The sequence below is a fragment of the Notolepis coatsorum genome (genome assembly GCF_963971535.1).
Source record: "Notolepis coatsorum genome assembly, chromosome: 13".
NCBI lineage: Eukaryota > Metazoa > Chordata > Actinopteri > Aulopiformes > Paralepididae > Notolepis > Notolepis coatsorum.
This window is the reverse complement of record NC_140177.1, coordinates 93,534,647-93,553,891: the sequence shown is the minus strand read 5'-3', so window position 1 is coordinate 93,553,891 and position 19,245 is coordinate 93,534,647. Positions and strand designations below refer to the sequence as shown.

The following is a 19,245-nucleotide window of genomic DNA, read 5'->3' as shown; positions in this document are numbered from 1 at the left end:
CTCCGTGTACTGTGCTCGATTCTCATAGGTGAAGTCTGGAAACGACGGCGTGGCAATGTATGACGCCGTGGATGGCTGATACATCGGCGAGCGTTGGGGGAGAGACCTCCTAGGCGAGTCCCCTCTTGCACCTCTCTGTGGGCTGGTACCGACAGGGTACCATGGCCCGCTGGTCCAGGTGCTATTCCTCGGGGCTGGTCGTGCGTCGTGCTCACCCGTGAATAGAGTCGGGGGTCTGTAGCGCAGCGCCGCGGGGGTATAGCCTGGGCTGTACTGGACCTCCTGGTCCGGTGGAGTACTGTGCTGTGGTCGGGCTTGGTTCTCCTCCTCTCCCTCTTCTTCCTCTATCAGGTCTTCCAGATCCTGTAGTCGTTTATTTAGCTTCTCCGCAGTGTATGCCGCTCCTTCCTTGTAGCTGGGTCTCGCTTGGACCGGTCTGGGAAGGGGGTCTGCGGGGGGTATAGGCTTGGTCTGTTGGTCAAGTTCAGGGTCGCTTGCTCGGTTAGGAGACGCTGCCCTTGACTGTTGTCTCGACGAGTTCCTTGAACCCCTGGCGGAGGGAGAGGGTGTTGCCTTGAGGATCAGCTGCTCCATTAGCTGCGCTTGTAACTTGTCGCGCTCGACTTCGCGCTTGGTGAGATCTGCTTCTCTTTGGGCACCGGCAGCAGCGCGCTGGGCGTCGGCCCGGTCTCTTGCCATATTCTCTTCCGTCTGAAGGCGTCTCATCTCCAGGCGTATGCGCTCTTCTTCGCTCCGTTGCTGTGCTTGGAGTCGATCGCGTTCGCCCTGAAGTCGATCGCGTTCACCCTGAAGTCGATCGCGTTCGGTAGAGGCTGTCAGGCTGACGAGGAACGCCTGTTGTAGCATCCTCTCCGCTTCGCTGGGGGAAGGCGGTTGTGGAGGTGAGCCGCTCCTGGGTGAGCCGCTCCTGGGTGTACTCGTTGGGGAGTCCTGGAGCTCTATTTCCTCGGCGCTCTCCTCCTCTTCTTCCGTGCAGAGTTCTCTCTCTGTAGGGTTGTCTTCCTCCCGGGGCTGGTCGGGGACTACTTCTTCGGTATTGGCGGGGGGTAAAGGCATGTCAGCTCCCTCCTGGTCCCCACCGTGCGCTTGGTCAGTTACATTAGAACCTACTAGGGCCTCTGTGGTCGGGGAAACCTGGTCGTTAAGGTCAGACATAATTTTACTTTCTACTTTTACCGCGTTTACCGTTTGTTGAAGGCTAGGTAGTTGACTGACAGCGTAATCCTCTAAGTACTGAGGTGGCTGTCGTCTGCGCTGCGGGCGTTCTACGTTAGGAGGACCGTTTCGTGGAGTGTTCATCATAGGCCATTTTAATATTAATAACACTATATTAATATTACACTAGTTACCATCCGGCTCGAAGGACCAATTGTAACTGAGGGGTACAATTCCCTGACTGTATTGATAAGTATGGTATTATTAAACCACTACCTCTTGTACTTTAACTTCTGGCCATCCAGTACATGATATAGATATGATGAACACTTTCCCACCTGATGAAACGAAGTCCACACAAATGTACAAATCGAATATTTTATATAGCAAAGGGTATATACAACGTTCACTTGATGACATTTATGATTTGAAATGCACTTGTATGGCAAATGAGTATTCGTAGGTAAATCAACATTGAATGTCCAATCTCTGGTTACGCAGGGAGTAAGTATACAACCCGGTTCTTTAGGGAACTATAGCGATGGTACTTAAATGATTATAGCTGGATACACTAAGGGGGGGGGTCCCGCTGGTTGTAAGACAGTAGGGGGGGGGTTAGAAGAGCCGCTGGCGGTATCCCATCTGGCCGACGATTTCTTGGGAGAATTCAGAGTCCTGAACACGATGCCCACAGAACCTCGGTCCGCAGATGAATACAGCTGGACCCTCTGGTGGACGGTAGCTGCCGGTCCACAACGGAGAGACGTGAGGCGACCTCACTGGTGTAGAGCGCCGTCTCACCTGGACTCCTCTCCGGGGGGTAGTTCCAACACTCAGCAGTGTTGGCCGTTATCCATGGAATAATCAAAGCACCCAAAGCATGTAGATAATCCAAGCCGTGGAAGGCTCGCCGTCGTCCGGGTAAAGTAATCCAATGTACAGGTCCACTCGTCCTGGCCCGGAGCTCCTCGGATGCAAGCACCACAAGTGGTCTGCCCAGCCTGGTTAAGACTCCAGATAACGTCAGGAACGATGGGGGTGCTGCTCACTTTATAACTCTAACCGAACGATGCACCATACATAATAGACTATTATTAGCTTAATAGAAATACGTCCAACTCGACGGTATAGTGCCAAACTATGACAATTCAACTATTAATCCACACGATATCTCAATGCCTATCCTGAGGCCAAGTAGGCCTTACTGCACCACACGTGCGTCGTGGGTGAGGCTTCGCGTCTGTTACTAGGTTGGAGGGTAAAGAACTAATGGACTAAAAGAAAGTTCTACTTTACTTGCGCCATATATATATGCGCTGTGAACAAATAGTACCATTCGTATTTCGCCAGACGTATTCCTACGCGGAACCGGGCTTGCCACGACATGTTGGTCGGCACGATTGAACTTGAACCTAGGGGTATGGCTGCTGGCGCCAGGTTCTCGTCCAATGGTAGAATGAAACTATTATGGGCTGTTTAGTAGACTAAAGGGATATTCAGTGCATATTGTACAAGGAATATACAGGGGATATCAAACGATATACAAATACTATTAAATATATATCCATAAATAAATATATATATTCGGTTTAATCTGATCCTTCACAACAATAATGACTATTTGAAAACCATGACTTAATATAAATGTCTTACTGGGTCTTGCTGCTGTGGCCTCACGCTTCGAAGTTCCTGCTTTTCAGGGCGGAAAAGGTTTTATCTCTGTGTGATGAAGATTTATATAGAACCTCCCATGCATGCGCAGAACGAGGCCAGCTTGCATAGGTATCAGTGTCTTTTGCCGGTAGCTAAATGACAATGTAATTATAATGTGATTGATTGATTGATTGATTGATTTAAAAGTGTATTAACAGATTGCAGAATGGGTACAGTGCAGTACAGCTCAATACATACAATTGTTAAGGGGATGCAGACCAGAGAAAGACTTTCGTCTTGTTTACATCAGGGTCCCCCATTTTCAATTCATCATATACACGACTTACAGATAGACAGTACTGCTACATCTATACATTTATGACATACCAGATTTGCAAATACAGTACTGTTTGTGATACAAAAAGTGTCCAGAAAAAGAGTGTATATACATTTGACGTAGAAACTGTATACATTGGAGGAGGTTGGGTAGGTGGGGTGGGGTGGGGGGGCTGTACATTGGAGGTGGGGGGGGGGGGGGGGGGTGGGCAGGGGGGGGGGGGGGGACAACTGGGTTAGGACATTTTTCAACTCATTCAGAACGCAGCGGCCCGCCTGATCTCAAACCTACCGAAGTCGGCCCATGTCACCCCACTTCTTAGGGACCTGCACTGGCTCCCCATTGCTGCACAAATCCGCTTCAAGGCCCTCGACCTAGCATACCGTGCGGCAAAGGGAACCGCTCCCGCCTACCTCCGGTCAATGGTTTCTAACTACACACCCTCAAGACCCCTACGCTCTGCATCTTCTGGCCGCCTCAGACCTACTCCTATCCAAGCTCCGGGAGGGTCATCAAAGAGAAGTCGCCTATTCTCAGTCCTTGCCCCACAATGGTGGAATGAACTATACCCACCCCAGTTAGGACAGCCGAAACACGTCCAATCTTTCGCCGTCGACTAAAGACGCACTTCTTCAACCATTATCTAAAAAAAAAAGAAAAAAAATCTAACCCTAACTAACCGTACTGTCATGCACTTGTTCTAATAAACTAACCAGCACTCAACACTTTGATGAACATTGTTGCTCAGCTTGTGCCCTTCCTGATGGCTTGTCGTACAGAACATGTAAGTCGCTTTGGATAAAAGCGTCAGCTAAATGACTAAATGTAAATGTAAATGTAAATTTGTAGGGGCCATGTTTCGAATTGCAGTATCCCGTATAGGTGTTCTTTGAGGGTGTTTTTGAAAGTGGGTAGTGATTCACATTCCTTTACAGCTTTGGGTAGGGCGTTCCACATTGATGTGGCATAATTGCGAAACGTGTTTAGTCCATTGTTTGAGCCGAATCTGGGTTTAACATGATTTGTTGAGCTTCCTCTGGTGTAGTGGTTGTGGTATTCACTGACCTTTGGGAAGTATTTTGACATGTACATGGGTACCTTAGTCGTATAGTGTATCTTGTAGACCAGGCCCATTGCAAGTTGCTGTACTCTGTCGTCTACTCTAAGCCATCCTATGTTGTCAAAGTGGGCAGGGGTGAGGTGGGTTCTGGGGGTAAGGTCAAGTAGTAGTCTGACCAGTTTGTTTTGTGATGTTTGTAATTTAGTTTTAAGCGCCTATGAGGTGCTTTGGTACCATGAGGTGCACGCATAGTCGTAGTTTGAATGAGTGCTCCTGCCAGAGTCTTCAGGGTATTCTTGTTTCTTGAGAGGAGATCCGGTACAAGAATCTAGTTCGTTGGTTGACTTTTTTTTATTACATTGGATGCCATTTTGTCACAGGAAAGATTTGCATCTAGGATGTAACCCAGGTAGGTAATTTCGTCTTTCCTTGTGACAATATTGTCACCCACTGCAACTGAGAAGCCGTCGGTCTTGCTGAGTTTGTTATTTGAACCGAAGAGAATGGACTCTGTTTTGCCCATCTGTAATGATAGTTTGTTATCAGCGAGCCATATGCAGATTTTGCCTAGTTCCGAGCTGAGGGTTTTTTCAACCTGCAACTTGTTCTTGTCAGAGACCAGCAGGGCTGAGTCATCCGCAAACAGGAACAAGTTGCAGTCACAGGCTGACGACATGTCATTTGCATAAATTAGGAAGAGTAGCGGTCCTAGTATGCTTCCTTGTGGAACACCACAGCTCACTGTGAGGGGGGGGGATAGAGTACCGTTTACCTCTACCATCTGTTCTCTCCCCTCCAGGTAGGATTGCATCCAGCTCACTGATAAGCTGGATGCTGGATGCTGGATGCATCCAGCACTGATAAGCTATCAAAACCAATTGCTTTTAGCTTGTCAATCAGAATGGAGTGATTGACAGTATCGAAGGCCTTTTGTAGGTCCAGCATGACCATGCCGCAGTATTTGCCCGCGTCCACCTCTTGTTTGATGTGGTCGTTCAAATAGAGGAGGCATGTGTCAGGGAGCAGCTAGCTATATAGCTTAGCACAAGGGCTGGAAGCAGTAGGGAGCAGCTAGCTATAGCTTAGCACAAGGACTGGAAGCAGTAGGGAGCAGCTAGCTATAGCTTAGCACAAGGGCTGGAAGCAGTATAGGGACCAGCTAGCTATAGCTTAGCACAAGGGCTGGAAGCAGTATAGGGACCAGCTAGCCTATAGCTTAGCACAGGGGCTGGAAGCAGTAGGGAGCAGCTAGCTATATAGCTTAGCACAAGGGCTGGAAGCAGTAGGGAGCAGCTAGCTATATAGCTTAGCACAAGGGCTGGAAGCAGTAGGGAGCAGCTAGCTATATAGCTTAGCACAAGGGCTGGAAGCAGTAGGGAGCAGCTAGCTATAGCTTAGCACAAGGGCTGGAAGCAGTATAGGGACCAGCTAGCCTATAGCTTAGCACAAGGGCTGGAAGCAGTAGGGAGCAGCTAGCTATATAGCTTAGCACAAGGGCTGGAAGCAGTAGGGAGCAGCTAGCTATAGCTTAGCACAAGGGCTGGAAGCAGTATAGGGACCAGCTAGCTATAGCTTAGCACAAGGGCTGGAAGCAGTATAGGGACCAGCTAGCCTATAGCTTAGCACAAGGGCTGGAAGCAGTAGGGAGCAGCTAGCTATATAGCTTAGCACAAGGGCTGGAAGCAGTAGGGAGCAGCTAGCTATAGCTTAGCACAAGGGCTGGAAGCAGTATAGGGACCAGCTAGCCTATAGCTTAGCACAAGGGCTGGAAGCAGTAGGGAGCAGCTAGCTATATAGCTTAGCACAAGGGCTGGAAGCAGTAGGGAGCAGCTAGCTATAGCTTAGCACAAGGGCTGGAAGCAGTATAGGGACCAGCTAGCTATAGCTTAGCACAAGGGCTGGAAGCAGTATAGGGACCAGCTAGCCTATAGCTTGGCACAAGGGCTGGAAGCAGTAGGGAGCAGCTAGCTATATAGCTTAGCACAAGGGCTGGAAGCAGTAGGGAGCAGCTAGCTATATAGCTTAGCACAAGGGCTGGAAGCAGTAGGGAGCAGCTAGCTATAGCTTAGCACAAGGGCTGGAAGCAGTATAGGGACCAGCTAGCCTATAGCTTAGCACAAGGGCTGGAAGCAGTAGGGAGCAGCTAGCTATATAGCTTAGCACAAGGGCTGGAAGCAGTATAGGGACCAGCTAGCTATAGCTTAGCACAAGGGCTGGAAGCAGTATAGGGACCAGCTAGCCTATAGCTTAGCACAAGGGCTGGAAGCAGTAGGGAGCAGCTAGCTATATAGCTTAGCACAAGGGCTGGAAGCAGTAGGGAGCAGCTAGCTATATAGCTTAGCACAAGGGCTGGAAGCAGTAGGGAGCAGCTAGCTATAGCTTAGCACAAGGGCTGGAAGCAGTATAGGGACCAGCTAGCCTATAGCTTAGCACAACGGCTGGAAGCAGTAGGGAGCAGCTAGCTATATAGCTTAGCACAATGGCTGGAAGCAGTAGGGAGCAGCTAGCTATATAGCTTAGCACAAGGGCTGGAAGCAGTAGGGAGCAGCTAGCTATAGCTTAGCACAAGGGCTGGAAGCAGTATAGGGACCAGCTAGCCTATAGCTTAGCACAAGGGCTGGAAGCAGTAGGGAGCAGCTAGCTATATAGCTTAGCACAAGGGCTGGAAGCAGTATAGGGACCAGCTAGCCTATAGCTTAGCACAAGGGCTGGAAGCAGTAGGGAGCAGCTAGCTATATAGCTTAGCACAAGGGCTGGAAGCAGTAGGGAGCAGCTAGCTATATAGCTTAGCACAAGGGCTGGAAGCAGTAGGGAGCAGCTAGCTATAGCTTAGCACAAGGGCTGGAAGCAGTAGAGGGACCAGCTAGCCTATAGCTTAGCACAAGGGCTGGAAGCAGTAGGGAGCAGCTAGCTATATAGCTTAGCACAAGGGCTGGAAGCAGTAGGGAGCAGCTAGCTATAGCTTAGCACAAGGGCTGGAAGCAGTATAGGGACCAGCTAGCCTATAGCTTAGCACAAGGGCTGGAAGCAGTATAGGGACCAGCTAGCCTATAGCTTAGCACAAGGGCTGGAAGCAGTAGGGAGCAGCTAGCTATATAGCTTAGCACAAGGGCTGGAAGCAGTAGGGAGCAGCTAGCTATATAGCTTAGCACAAGGGCTGGAAGCAGTAGGGAGCAGCTAGCTATAGCTTAGCACAAGGGCTGGAAGCAGTATAGGGACCAGCTAGCCTATAGCTTAGCACAAGGACTGGAAGCAAGCAACTAGCCTATAGTTTAGCACAAGGACTGGAAGTAGGGAGCAGCTAGCGCCCTGTAAAAAAATTAACTCTGACGCACAGAGATGAAATTGATATCCATCTTCTAGTTTGACTCTGGGGAAGATGGCAAATAAACATATTTTCGGAGTGTTCCAGTAAGCCTCACGAAAAACACCTCGAGTCTTGTCACACAGTGATGCACGTCGGGTTGAAACGTCAGACTTTCTGTCCTCGTGTCAACCCAGCCTGAATTTGGTGGTACAATGACTCACTTTGTCAATTTACATGAGACGTTTCTCAAACCCACGGGTCACGGATGGTGAAGGACGAGAGGCCTTGGAATGAAGAAGGGAGCCTGTAGCAGAGACGCCACTGCCAGAACGTCTCTTTCTTTCCTCTCTCCCTTCTTATAGGAGATCTGGGAAGATGCTTATCAGAGGGGGAAATGGCTGATTTGAGCATGCCGTTCTGCTGAGGCCTTGGAACTCATTCACATACAGAACACACACACACACACACACACACACACACACACACACACACACCCTCGCACACCCCGTCCCCAACCCCACGTGACATAAACTCCCGCACTTCTCCATTACAACAATAAGTCAAGTCAAGTCAAGTCAAGAGTTTTATTTGTCACGGCATACGAGTATACAATGAAATGCGGGTGGTCTTGCCCACAACGATGTGCAATACAGTGGTACAACATATAATAGAATCCAATACAAAAAACATTGTGCAATAACAGGTAACAGGCAACATGGTGTGACATCTCGGCATTTGTACATAGTTATTTACAGAGTATATAGGACATGCTGGTAGCTTTGGTAGTGCAATACACTGTTACTGTTGCTAATACTAGTTTAAAGTGGCCTTTCCTTTTGGCAATAAGTGTGGGTGTGTGCGGCAGGAGTGTGTGCCCGCTCATGTTAAAGTGTCAAAGTGGCTGCTAGTGTGTGAGCGTGCACATCGTGCGTGTCGTGTGTGTGCTCATGTGTGCTTATGTGTGGATAGTTCAGTGTTCTGTGGTACTCAATGTTCATTGTTCAAGACTCTGATGGCCTGCATGGGAAGAAGCTGAGCCTAAGCCTCTCTGTCCTAGTAGCTGGGGTTCGCAGGCGTCTGCCTGACCTCAGCAGCTGAAACAGGCTGTTATTGGGGTGGTGGGGGTCTTTCATTATTCTGCAGGCTCTGGATTTGCACCTCTTATTGTATAGAACCTGCAGGGGAGGTAGTGCAATATACGCTCGGCTGAGCGCACCGCTCTCTGTAGGGCCTTCTTGTCCTGTGCCCTGCTGTTTCCATACCAGGCAGTGATATTTCCAGTCAAGATGCTTTCTACAGCTCCGATACTCTGAACTTCCTTAACTGTCTCAGGTGGTAGAGGCGCTGTTTCGCCTTCTTTACTACTGTGTCTATGTGTGTTGACCATGTCAGATCCTCTGAGATGTGGACCCCCAGGTACTTAAAGCTGCTCACCCTGTCCACGGTAGCCCCGTTAATCATCAGTGGTGTGTGTGTCTCCTGCTGTCCTCTCCTATAATCCACGATCAGCTCCTTGGTTTTACCAATGTTCAGGAGCAGGCTGTTGTCCTGGCACCAGCGTTCCAGTACCTCAACCTCCTCCCGGTAGGCCTTCTCGTCGTTGTCCGAGATCAGCCCCACCACCACTGTGTCGTCTGCGAACTTCACTATGGAGTTGGAGCTGAACTTGGCCACACAATCGTGTGTGTATAGTGAGTACAGCAGGGGGCTCAGAACACAGCCCTGGGGGGACCCGATGCTAAGGGTGATGGTGTTGGAGGTCTGACCCCCCACCCTGACCGCCTGGGGTCTTTCACTCAGAAAGTCCAGTACCCAGGCGCTCAGGGCGGAGCTCAGACCCAGCTCGATCAGCTTGTCCACCAGTCTGGTGGGGACTATGGTGTTGAACGCTGAGCTGTATGAACAACAGTCTCACATAGCCCCCCTTCTGACGGTCAAGGTGAGAGAGGGTGCTGTGCAGTACCTGGGAGACCGCGTCGTCAGTGGACCTGTTTGTCCTGTATGCAAATTGCATAGGGTCCATATCACTGGGGAGGAAGGCACAAATGTGGTCCTTGACCAGCCTCTCGAAACATTTCATGACCACAGAGGTGAGTGCCACTGGTCTGTAGTAATAACTGTGAATTGAACTTGCATTGCTGCACTATAGTCCATCCGTTGCAAGTCAACGCCCCCCCCCCTCCATCCATTAACTCAACTGGACTGTCACTGTAATATTTATGTACAGTTGTACAGTGTCCCCCACCCACCCCTCCTACCCAACCCCCCCCACCCCACCCACCCAACCACCTCCAATGTACAGTCAGATTGGTTTTTTTTGGTTGAGGTTGAAAAAGCTATGTTGATTCAATATTTAATTACAGATACCATTTCAACATTTGAAAAACTGTCGTTGAATCAATTTAGTATAGATTCCCCCTCCCCTCCTCCTCCTCCCCCTCCCCTCCCCTTCGAGAGGGTATAGTCCTAAGCAACTCGCGAGACCTAGAAGATCTCACAGGACTTGAGGTATTCAAACGTAACTTGCCGCGATGGTGTCTTCACTGACTGGCTTGACAAATAGTCTGAGCCAAACTCCTTGGTAAGTCATTGACAATATAATGTATTATGCCATTCACATACCATAATCTTGCTGTCATCGTTTGACTACATGCTACTTTGTGAATTATTACCGTGGTGGCAACTAGTAGGCTACAGTGCAGAACGAAGCTTGTTAGCATTATTAGCTAGCATGCTAGATAGTATACTAGTTAACTGGTAAGTGAGTTCTTATGGGAATAGTATGATCCCGTTCAGATACCATCACCGGGCTGTTATCGTTTGACTAAATGTTATCTCTGTGCCGTGGCAAATAGTTTGGAGCTTGTTTTAGCAAATAGTATTGCATATTATTACAGCTACTAACGTTAGCTAGCTAGCATGCTAGCTAACGTTAGTCTGCCATTTTGTTTCGTGATTAAAATGTATGTTTTTAATAGTTACATAAGCATTGTTGTAACTAGTGTTAACAAATACTTTATTATAGTTCAATTGTGTTAAACTTGGGACACAGCCATGGCTCTATATTTTATTTCGTTTTGTATGTGAGGCATTTTAGCTTGAAGTTGTTGTGTTGCATTGTGGATCTTCAGCACAAAGGAATCCCTTGCTGAGGGTAAGATGGTTTTCTGTCTGCTCAGACTCAGAATACTTAATTAACATGATCTGTGCTTCATAAAAAACAGATATTGTTTATCTGGTTTTGGTTATTTTGCACAGTAAATACTTATTCAGGCCTACCTGCAATTCAGAATTGAATCCAGCAGGGCGGCAGTGATGTTCATTCTGCCTTTTGTTATATATAAAAAATGGGGCTTTGAAAGACTGACATATTTGAACTTCTAGCTCCTGCTACTCTAAACATATATATATATATATAATATACACAGTCTTGATAAATTGCATACAAGGTTTTTTGAATATTTTGATCGTCTTCTTTTTAGAATTAGCTGGCAATCATCGCCACCCCCAAGGCTATCAAGGTGAGTTAACTAACACATTCTCAAATCATGTTTTGTTTTTACCACCAGACATGCGCTAGGTATATGGAGCTAGGTACACTTGCTACTGTATATGGTTCTCATTGATAACTACTTTGATGGTGCTTATTTTTTCCTTATTTTGTTAATTATGTTGCTCTTTCTCTAGGAATGCCAATGTATAACTCCAGCCCCTATTACCACACTGCCATTGATTCAGCTCAGTAAGTATTATCTTTCAATTCAATATTGTCTGTCTCTCTCACCCCACTTCAAACTTCACACCTTTATCTGTGTTTTCATCTCTGTCTTTCTGTCTCTCTCACCCCGACCCCCTCCACTTCACACAACACCTACATTGCCAAAGCCATTGTCATTTGATGACACAGCAGTGCTATGTCTGTCTCTCCCTCTATCTCCGTCTCCCTCTCTCACTGGCATAACATTTTTATTGTCGTATTCAATATTTCAGAGATTCTTCGCCAGAGGAACTTGAAGCCATTCCTGAATTACCACCAGAGACCAGCAGTTGCACGCAGGCAGAGACTGCCTGTAGCGTGAGTTGAGTTTTATACACAAGTTCACTGGTGTTTATTCTTATATAAAACGTCTCTAAAGACGTATGTTTACCTTTGCATTGATTGGCGGATTTTTGACTGAAGACATTGGATCTTTCCTGCTCTCCCATCCAAGTCCCAGGTTGTAATGACGTAATCATGACACTTAGTTGATTTTGAGTAGACAATTACTCGTTGCATCTGGGCTCATAGTCATAGCCATATAGCCATATAGGAATGACCGCTACACCGTCGCGCCAATAGCGGCCGAGGGAGGGAGAGTTAAGCGATTTCTTTGTCATTCAGACAGATTCTCCTATCTGCACCTATCTGACACGTATAGCCACTGATGGTGGAGAAGTGCTGTCCAATTAGCCATTTTGGGGAAATTCAGGCATAAAATAATATTCTGTTGTGTGTCACTGTCAATCCAATATTTCAGAGATTCTTCGCCAGTTGCGGGAAGTTTGTCACCACCTGAAGACGCAGACCACCACCTGAAGCCCATGTAGAATTGTGAGTTGAATTTTATACACGATAGATCAGTGGTTCTCAAACTTTTTACACCAAGTACCACCTGAGAATGTAGCTGGCTCTCCAAGTACCACCATATGACCGGCGTTAAAATACAGTCTATTCAGCTATGCACAGTTCACGCAGGAGGCAAATGTATTCCTAATACCATTATTTATTGTTAACTTTTGTCAGACACAGCCACAATGTACAAAGGGATAGCACTAGAACTAGCAAACGCTTCCACACAACTCATACAATGCAAGGGGCATTGAGAACATAATAACTAACATTCTCACATAGCAAGTGAGAAAATTAAGAACAACTGTATTTCAGCAAATGTACTTAATCTCTATCTCTCTCTCTCTATCTCTCTCTCACACAGCAAGCAATTGTCCATCATTCTCTCTCTCTCTCTCTCTCTCTCTCTCTCACACACACACACACACACACACACACACACACACACACACACACACACACACACACACACACACACACACGCACACACACACACACACACACACACACACACACACACACACACACACACACACACACACACACACACACACACACACACACACACACACACAAACACACACACAATTATTTTGTTACAAAAACTTAATTTCCTGCATTCTGGTGCAGGACTTTTTGAAATTTTACCCTTTAAATGCCAGTTTGTGTGATGGCATCACAAATTATTGTTAAAATAAACACACAAAGTAAAATATGTTCAATAGGATAGGAGCCCTGCATTTAGTGATCTAGGAGGCAAGTATTTTGTAATACGATCGGATAGATAGAGCAATCACAAAATAAAGAAATGAGGCTCATCGTGCTCGCAAGCCACTGTCTAAAATCTAATTGTGTTCTCAGAGGGATGACACTGGTGATCTACACCTCTACCAGAGGCCAGCAGCCAGAGGGGGACCCTGCTGACCACAAGGCCATCTGAATCATCCTATGCTGAATTGACATGGATGGCATCTCCCTTAAGCTGATGTGAGTATAACTTCCATGTACAAACACAAACACACCCACTCTATCTATATCTCTCTTCTAGGACATGTCATCATCATCAAACCTTTATTTAATTCTTGGGAGAACAGTAGGGTTGTAAAAAAAAGTGTAAACATCTTCAAATCATTATTAACACATCCACGCTGTAAAGCGTTATTGCCCGCCATGCTTTGACCGCCAGATCTAGCTGTACAGCGTTATTGAGATCAATATTGAATTTTTTCGTATATACACCCATGGCCGCCTAGTTATAGTTGAAAGTGTGGGTGCAAGATTCTTTTTTATTCTTTTTTTTTTACTTTTTTTTTTTTGTGCAAGGGGTGGTTTGGAGGGGGTCCGGCACGACCCCCTCCACGGCAGATTTTTTTTACATTTAATGAACACCTGTATGTGCAATTTCCTGCAATATAGAGCCTTCAATCTTGACCAAAATAAAGCTGCTCTTTTCACTATAAAAAGTTTATATTGCAGTATGATAGCTATAATAATAATAACTTCACTGCGAGGGCTCTTTTAGCTAACGCTACAGTAGCTAGGCACGTATGATAGCCAATTACTATTATAATAATAATAATAACTTTCCCATCCTCCCAAAGCCCCTCCGGCCCCGTTCACATCCGCAGCGGCAGTACCAACAACAACAACAACAATTAATTGACGCTATCAATAGCCCCAGTGAGCGCGGCGGCTGAATGAATGAATGAATGAAAACTTTATTTAACAGATTGCAGAATGGGTACAATACAGTACGGCTCAATACACACAATTGTTAAGGGGATGCAGACCAGAGAAAGATGTTTGTCTTGTTTACATCAGGGTCCATACTAGCCCCTTTCGTGACTGTGCTGCACCGAGTGAATCCACAGTCACTTGCTCCTCAATGGGAAACCAACCTAGATTTACCCTGAATGACTGGTTCTGGCCGAACCGTTCGTTATACAAGTATCACAGAGACATTACAAATGTGCTCACAGTTGCACGAGGGTTTCGGACAGAGATACGGGATGGTGCGCAGGCGCTGTGATCACCCAACGGCGGAAATAATGCCGCTTTGAGCAGTTTATAAAAAAATATAAAAAATATTTATTAGCAACGCCGAGCTTTCAAACCATCCCGTATCTCTGTCCGAACCCCTCGTGCAACTGTGAGCACCTTTGTAATGTCTCTGTGATACTTGTATAACGAACGGTTCGGCCAGAACCAGTCCTTCAGGGTAAATCTAGGTTGGTTTCCCATTGAGGAGCAAGTGACTGTGGATTCACTCGGTGCAGCGTGGAGGCTCACCATACGAGAAATATTCAGTTTCAATCTGTTTGCGCATTTAGTATACAGTCACAGTGTTCGACTTACGTGATGATTTGCTCCATTTTGATGTAAACGCAGAAGAATAATCCTCACAATGTTATCCAATATCCAGCCTGAATTTTTCAATGGCATTCGAAAAAGCCGCCTCCTCCCCCAACATGTCGTATACGTCATGCCGACGAACCGTGGCCCGTGGGCACTGGATCAAACCATTAAAGTGGGGGGTCACACAATCTTTGGAAACTTAAAAACTTGCTATTAAGTGTCATTGCGTATTATTAATTTGATTGAAATTACGTAGTTATGGTTAGATTTATATATGGGAGGGGGGGGGGGGGGTATATCATATTTTTCATATGATCAAAAAGTGGGGGAGCAAAATCAGACGTTTGCCCCCCCATGTTCAATAGTCGTAGAGCAGATGCTTCGCGTGCTCTATTGCGCAGGCGTCTATGTATACACCTCCGACGCTGCAGCTGGATCCTACGGCTCAATACAACGACGGCTCAATACCGCCACCTGGTGGATGGTCGGGCGAGTTACACTCGAACAACAGGAAGTGGGGGCTGTGCGTCGATTAAATTCATCCGGCCGTCAGACATTGTTGCAAGGCTCCCGACAGACACTATAGTACATATGGATCGCTTTATAAACTTAATAATCGATATGATTTCGGCGTTTATTGCGACATACAAACCGGAAATGGACCTAGGCGATCGACGTCCTATACTTGGGATATTTCACCGCCAGTCTCTTTGACGCACGGTAAGAGCACACTAATGTTATTTTCAGCCCAATTTATTCATTTCACTGCAAACCATCTGATCAATATATCACCCATACTACATAAAGCATTTACTGACGATCACGTAATTATAAACGCCCCCCCCCCCCCTTTCCTCCGTGCATGATGACGCATAACGTATACGATCATATACAGTTGAATTCTCATATGAATTCTCAAGATGGATTTCCATCAATTTGATTGGGGAGATCCGTCAATTTGATTCGCAGTCTAACGGAATTGACTACCTGGTATAATATGATTTGTAGATGCATACAGATTGAAACAAAATTGAGCCAATCAGAGGCGCCAAATATCATGGAAAGGGAATTTTTTCTACCGTGGCGGCGCCAAGCAGTCATCACTCAGGGACTCGAGTGGTTGCAGCTGGAGGCTATTGGGCGAGTGACATTTGCGAGGTCTGTCCGCCACATGGCAGGGTAACAAAATAGTTGTGTCCCCTGCTGTGGTTGTGAGTATAGTATACGTTTATTAGCTTAACTCCGTAGCAACATCACACAGGTGTATCTGTAGACAGTCTCCTCCCCACCGTATGTATCTTTTTTCCTACCACCCACCCCCTCCTAATGTACAGTCCCGGACTTTCCAGTGAATCATAGTGTCCTTTTTTTTCATTTTCCCAGATGCACCATGCACCAAGGATCCAGCTGATTACTGCCAATCTGGAGGATTGTTCCTTATCTGCTCTTCACTTGTGCCACTGATTCATTGACCTTTTGTGGTGTGGTATGTTTTGATTTTTACTTAGTAATACACAGTATAGTTGGGATTCTGAATTAAACAGTATAATGTTCACATATATTATGGAGCCCCCAGGGGTCGGGAGAATATTGTGGAAAACAATATAAAACTGAAATGGTAAAGCTAAAAAACTGTAGACCTGACCACAACCCCCTCGGTTCAACAGCACAATATGTTGCTTTCTCCGCTTTTAAAAGTTGAAATCATCTGATGACATTGAAGGGATAGTTCAGAATTGTGGACATAAAGTTTAATTTACTACTTGGCCATTATGTTATGTTCAATGGACTGCACTTATATAGCAATAGCGCTTTTATCCAAAGCGCGTATGGCCTCTCATTCACCTATTCACACACATTCACACACCAATGGTGGCAGCTGCCATGCATATTGATCCATAAATAGTGTTTAGATTGTACTTCTATAGGTTTTTAACTTTACATACTGTATTTAAACATTACATTTGAACAAACACTGCAAGCTAAAGTTTTAAATAATTTGAATCTGTTTTATACAGCACACTTGCTTCCAAAATAAAGCAGTTTTACAATCCTGAGCGTTTGTTAACACTTGAAGCTTTTTGTTTCTAACAATCTGTACAATAAAAGTGTCTGTCTGATTAACTTTTAGTGTTGCCAATTTATTGAGGGAGTTTGATTGTAACAATTTAGGAAAGATCTGTAAAATAACAGTGTTTCTCTGCTGAGTTTTTAGTGGCATAACTTTATTGAAGGGGTTTGATTGTAATAAGTTCGGAAAAACCGGCCAAATAACAGTGTTTCACTGTGTTTCATCGTAATAATTTTGGAAAAACTTGTGGAATAACAGTGTTTCACTGCTGAACTTTAAGTTCTGTCACTTTATTGAATGAGTTTGATTGTAACAATTTTGGAAAAACCTGTAAAATAACAGTGTTTCACTGCTGAACTAAGTTCTGTCACTTTATTGAAGGAGTTTGATTGTAATAATTTTGGAAAAACCTGCCAAATAACAGTGTTTCACTGCTGAACTTTAAGTTATGTCACTTAATTGAAGGTGTTTCATCGTAATAATTTTGGAAAAACTTGTGAAATAACAGTGTTTCACTGCTGAACTTTAAGTTCTGTCACTTTATTGAAGGAGTTTGATTGTAACAATTTAGGAAAAACCTGTGAAATAACAGTGTTTCACTGCTGAACTTTGAGTTCTGTCACTTAATTGAAGGAGTTTGATTGTAATAATTATGGGGAAAAACGGTCAAATAACAGTGTTTCACTGCTGAACTTTAAGTTCTGTCACTTTATTGAAGGAGTTTGATCGTAATGATTTAGGAAAAACCTGTGAAATAACAGTGTTTCACTGCTGAACTTTGAGTTCTGTCACTTAATTGAATGAGTTTGATTGTAATAATTATGGGAAAACCTGTAAAATAACAGTGTTTCACTGCTGAACTTTAAGTTATGTCACTTAATTGAAGGAGTTTGATCGTAATAATTTAGGAAAAACCTGTGAAATAACAGTGTTTCACTGCTGAACTTTGAGTCCTGTCACTTAATTGAAGGAGTTTGATTGTAATAATTATGGGAAAACCTGTAAAATAACAGTGTTTCACTGCTGAACTTTAAGTTCTGTCACTTTATTGAAGGAGTTTGATCGTAATAATTGAGGAAAAACCTGTGAAATAACAGTGTTTCACTGCTGAACTTTAAGTTCTGTCACTTTATTGAAGGAGTTTGATCGTAATAATTTAGGAAAAACCTGTGAAATAACAGTGTTTCACTGCTGAACTTTGAGTTCTGTCACTTAATTGAAGGAGTTTGATTGTAATAATTATGGGAAAACCTGTAAAATAACAGTGTTTCACTGCTGAACTTTAAGTTCTGTCACTTTATTGAAGGAGTTTGATCGTAATAATTGAGGAAAAACCTGTGAAATAACAGTGTTTCACTGCTGAACTTTAAGTTCTGTCACTTAATTGAAGGAGTTTGATTGTAATAATTATGGAAAAACCTGTGAAATAACAGTGTTTCACTGCTGAACTTTGAGTTCTGTCACTTAATTGAAGGAGTTTGATTGTAATAATTATGGGAAAACATGTAAAATAACAGTGTTTCACTGCTGTACTTTAAGTTCTGTCACTTTATTGAAGGAGTTTGATCGTAATAATTTAGGAAAAACCTGTGAAATAACAGTGTTTCACTGCTGAACTTTGAGTTCTGTCACTTAATTGAAGGAGTTTGATTGTAATAATTATGGGAAAACATGTAAAATAACAGTGTTTCACTGCTGAACTTTAAGTTCTGTCACTTTATTGAAGGAGTTTGATCGTAATAATTTAGGAAAAACCTGTGAAATAACAGTGTTTCACTGCTGAACTTTGAGTGCTGTCATTGTCACTGCAGTGTTATGCCCTGGCGGTATGTAATTTGGAATGGAGTTCCAGGTCTTGGCAGCTCTCACGGAGAGGGCTGATTTGCTAAATGTACTTGTCCTTAATGGAAATTAGCATTAGGATGTGTAGACGCCACGCGGTACGCGTCTCTACAATTCGTAGCCGCATTTCTGCAGACCCCTCTCTGATTGGTTGAGGCCATTTCTGCAGACCCCTCTCTGATTGGCCGAGCGCGCGCATGCGCATGAGCCGTGACAAGCTCCTCTAGCCAGGAGTCGAAACTCCGTTAAGCTCCAGAGAGAGAGGTTGAAAACCCACAGTTGTTGCCCGACGGATGGGAGCCGAATCGCGGATCCGAGTTTTCTGATGAATAGCCCCAAAACATGGAGGTCGCGAACGCAATTTATACGCATGGATTGATTGATTGATTGAAAAGTTTATTAACAGATTGCAGAATGGGTACTGTTGTGAAGGGCCAGATTAAACCGAATATATATATTTATTTATATATATATATTTAATTGTATTTGTATATTCTCTAATATTCCCTGATATCCCTTGTATATTCCTTGTACAATATGCATTGAATATCCATTCTAGCCTACTGAACATCCCATAATAGTCTCCATTCTACTATTGGTCGAGACCTTGGTGCCAGGCTGCCATACCCCTCAGACCCAGTTCAAACGTACCGCTCGACATGTACGAACAAGTCCTAGTTCCGCGTAGGAATTTGGCTACCGCACCACTAATGGGACTATTTGTTCATAAGTGCGTATATATACTGCGCTACTAAAGTAGGACTTTCTTTTCAGTCCAGTTTCTTACCCTCCAATAGAGTCACAGACGTAAAGCCTCCCCGCGACGCCACGTGTG

General features: G+C 44.9%; 1 long non-coding RNA gene across 1 annotated transcript; it reads left to right on the top strand.

Annotated features, from left to right (window-relative positions):
- Positions 1-12,050: 12,050 nt before the first annotated feature.
- On the top strand, positions 12,051-15,989 carry LOC311239690. The gene is made up of 3 exons (XR_014620449.1): positions 12,051-12,124; positions 13,004-13,129; positions 15,881-15,989. It is a non-coding gene; the product is annotated as an uncharacterized lncRNA (long non-coding RNA).
- The last annotated feature ends 3,256 nt before the right edge of the window (positions 15,990-19,245 follow it).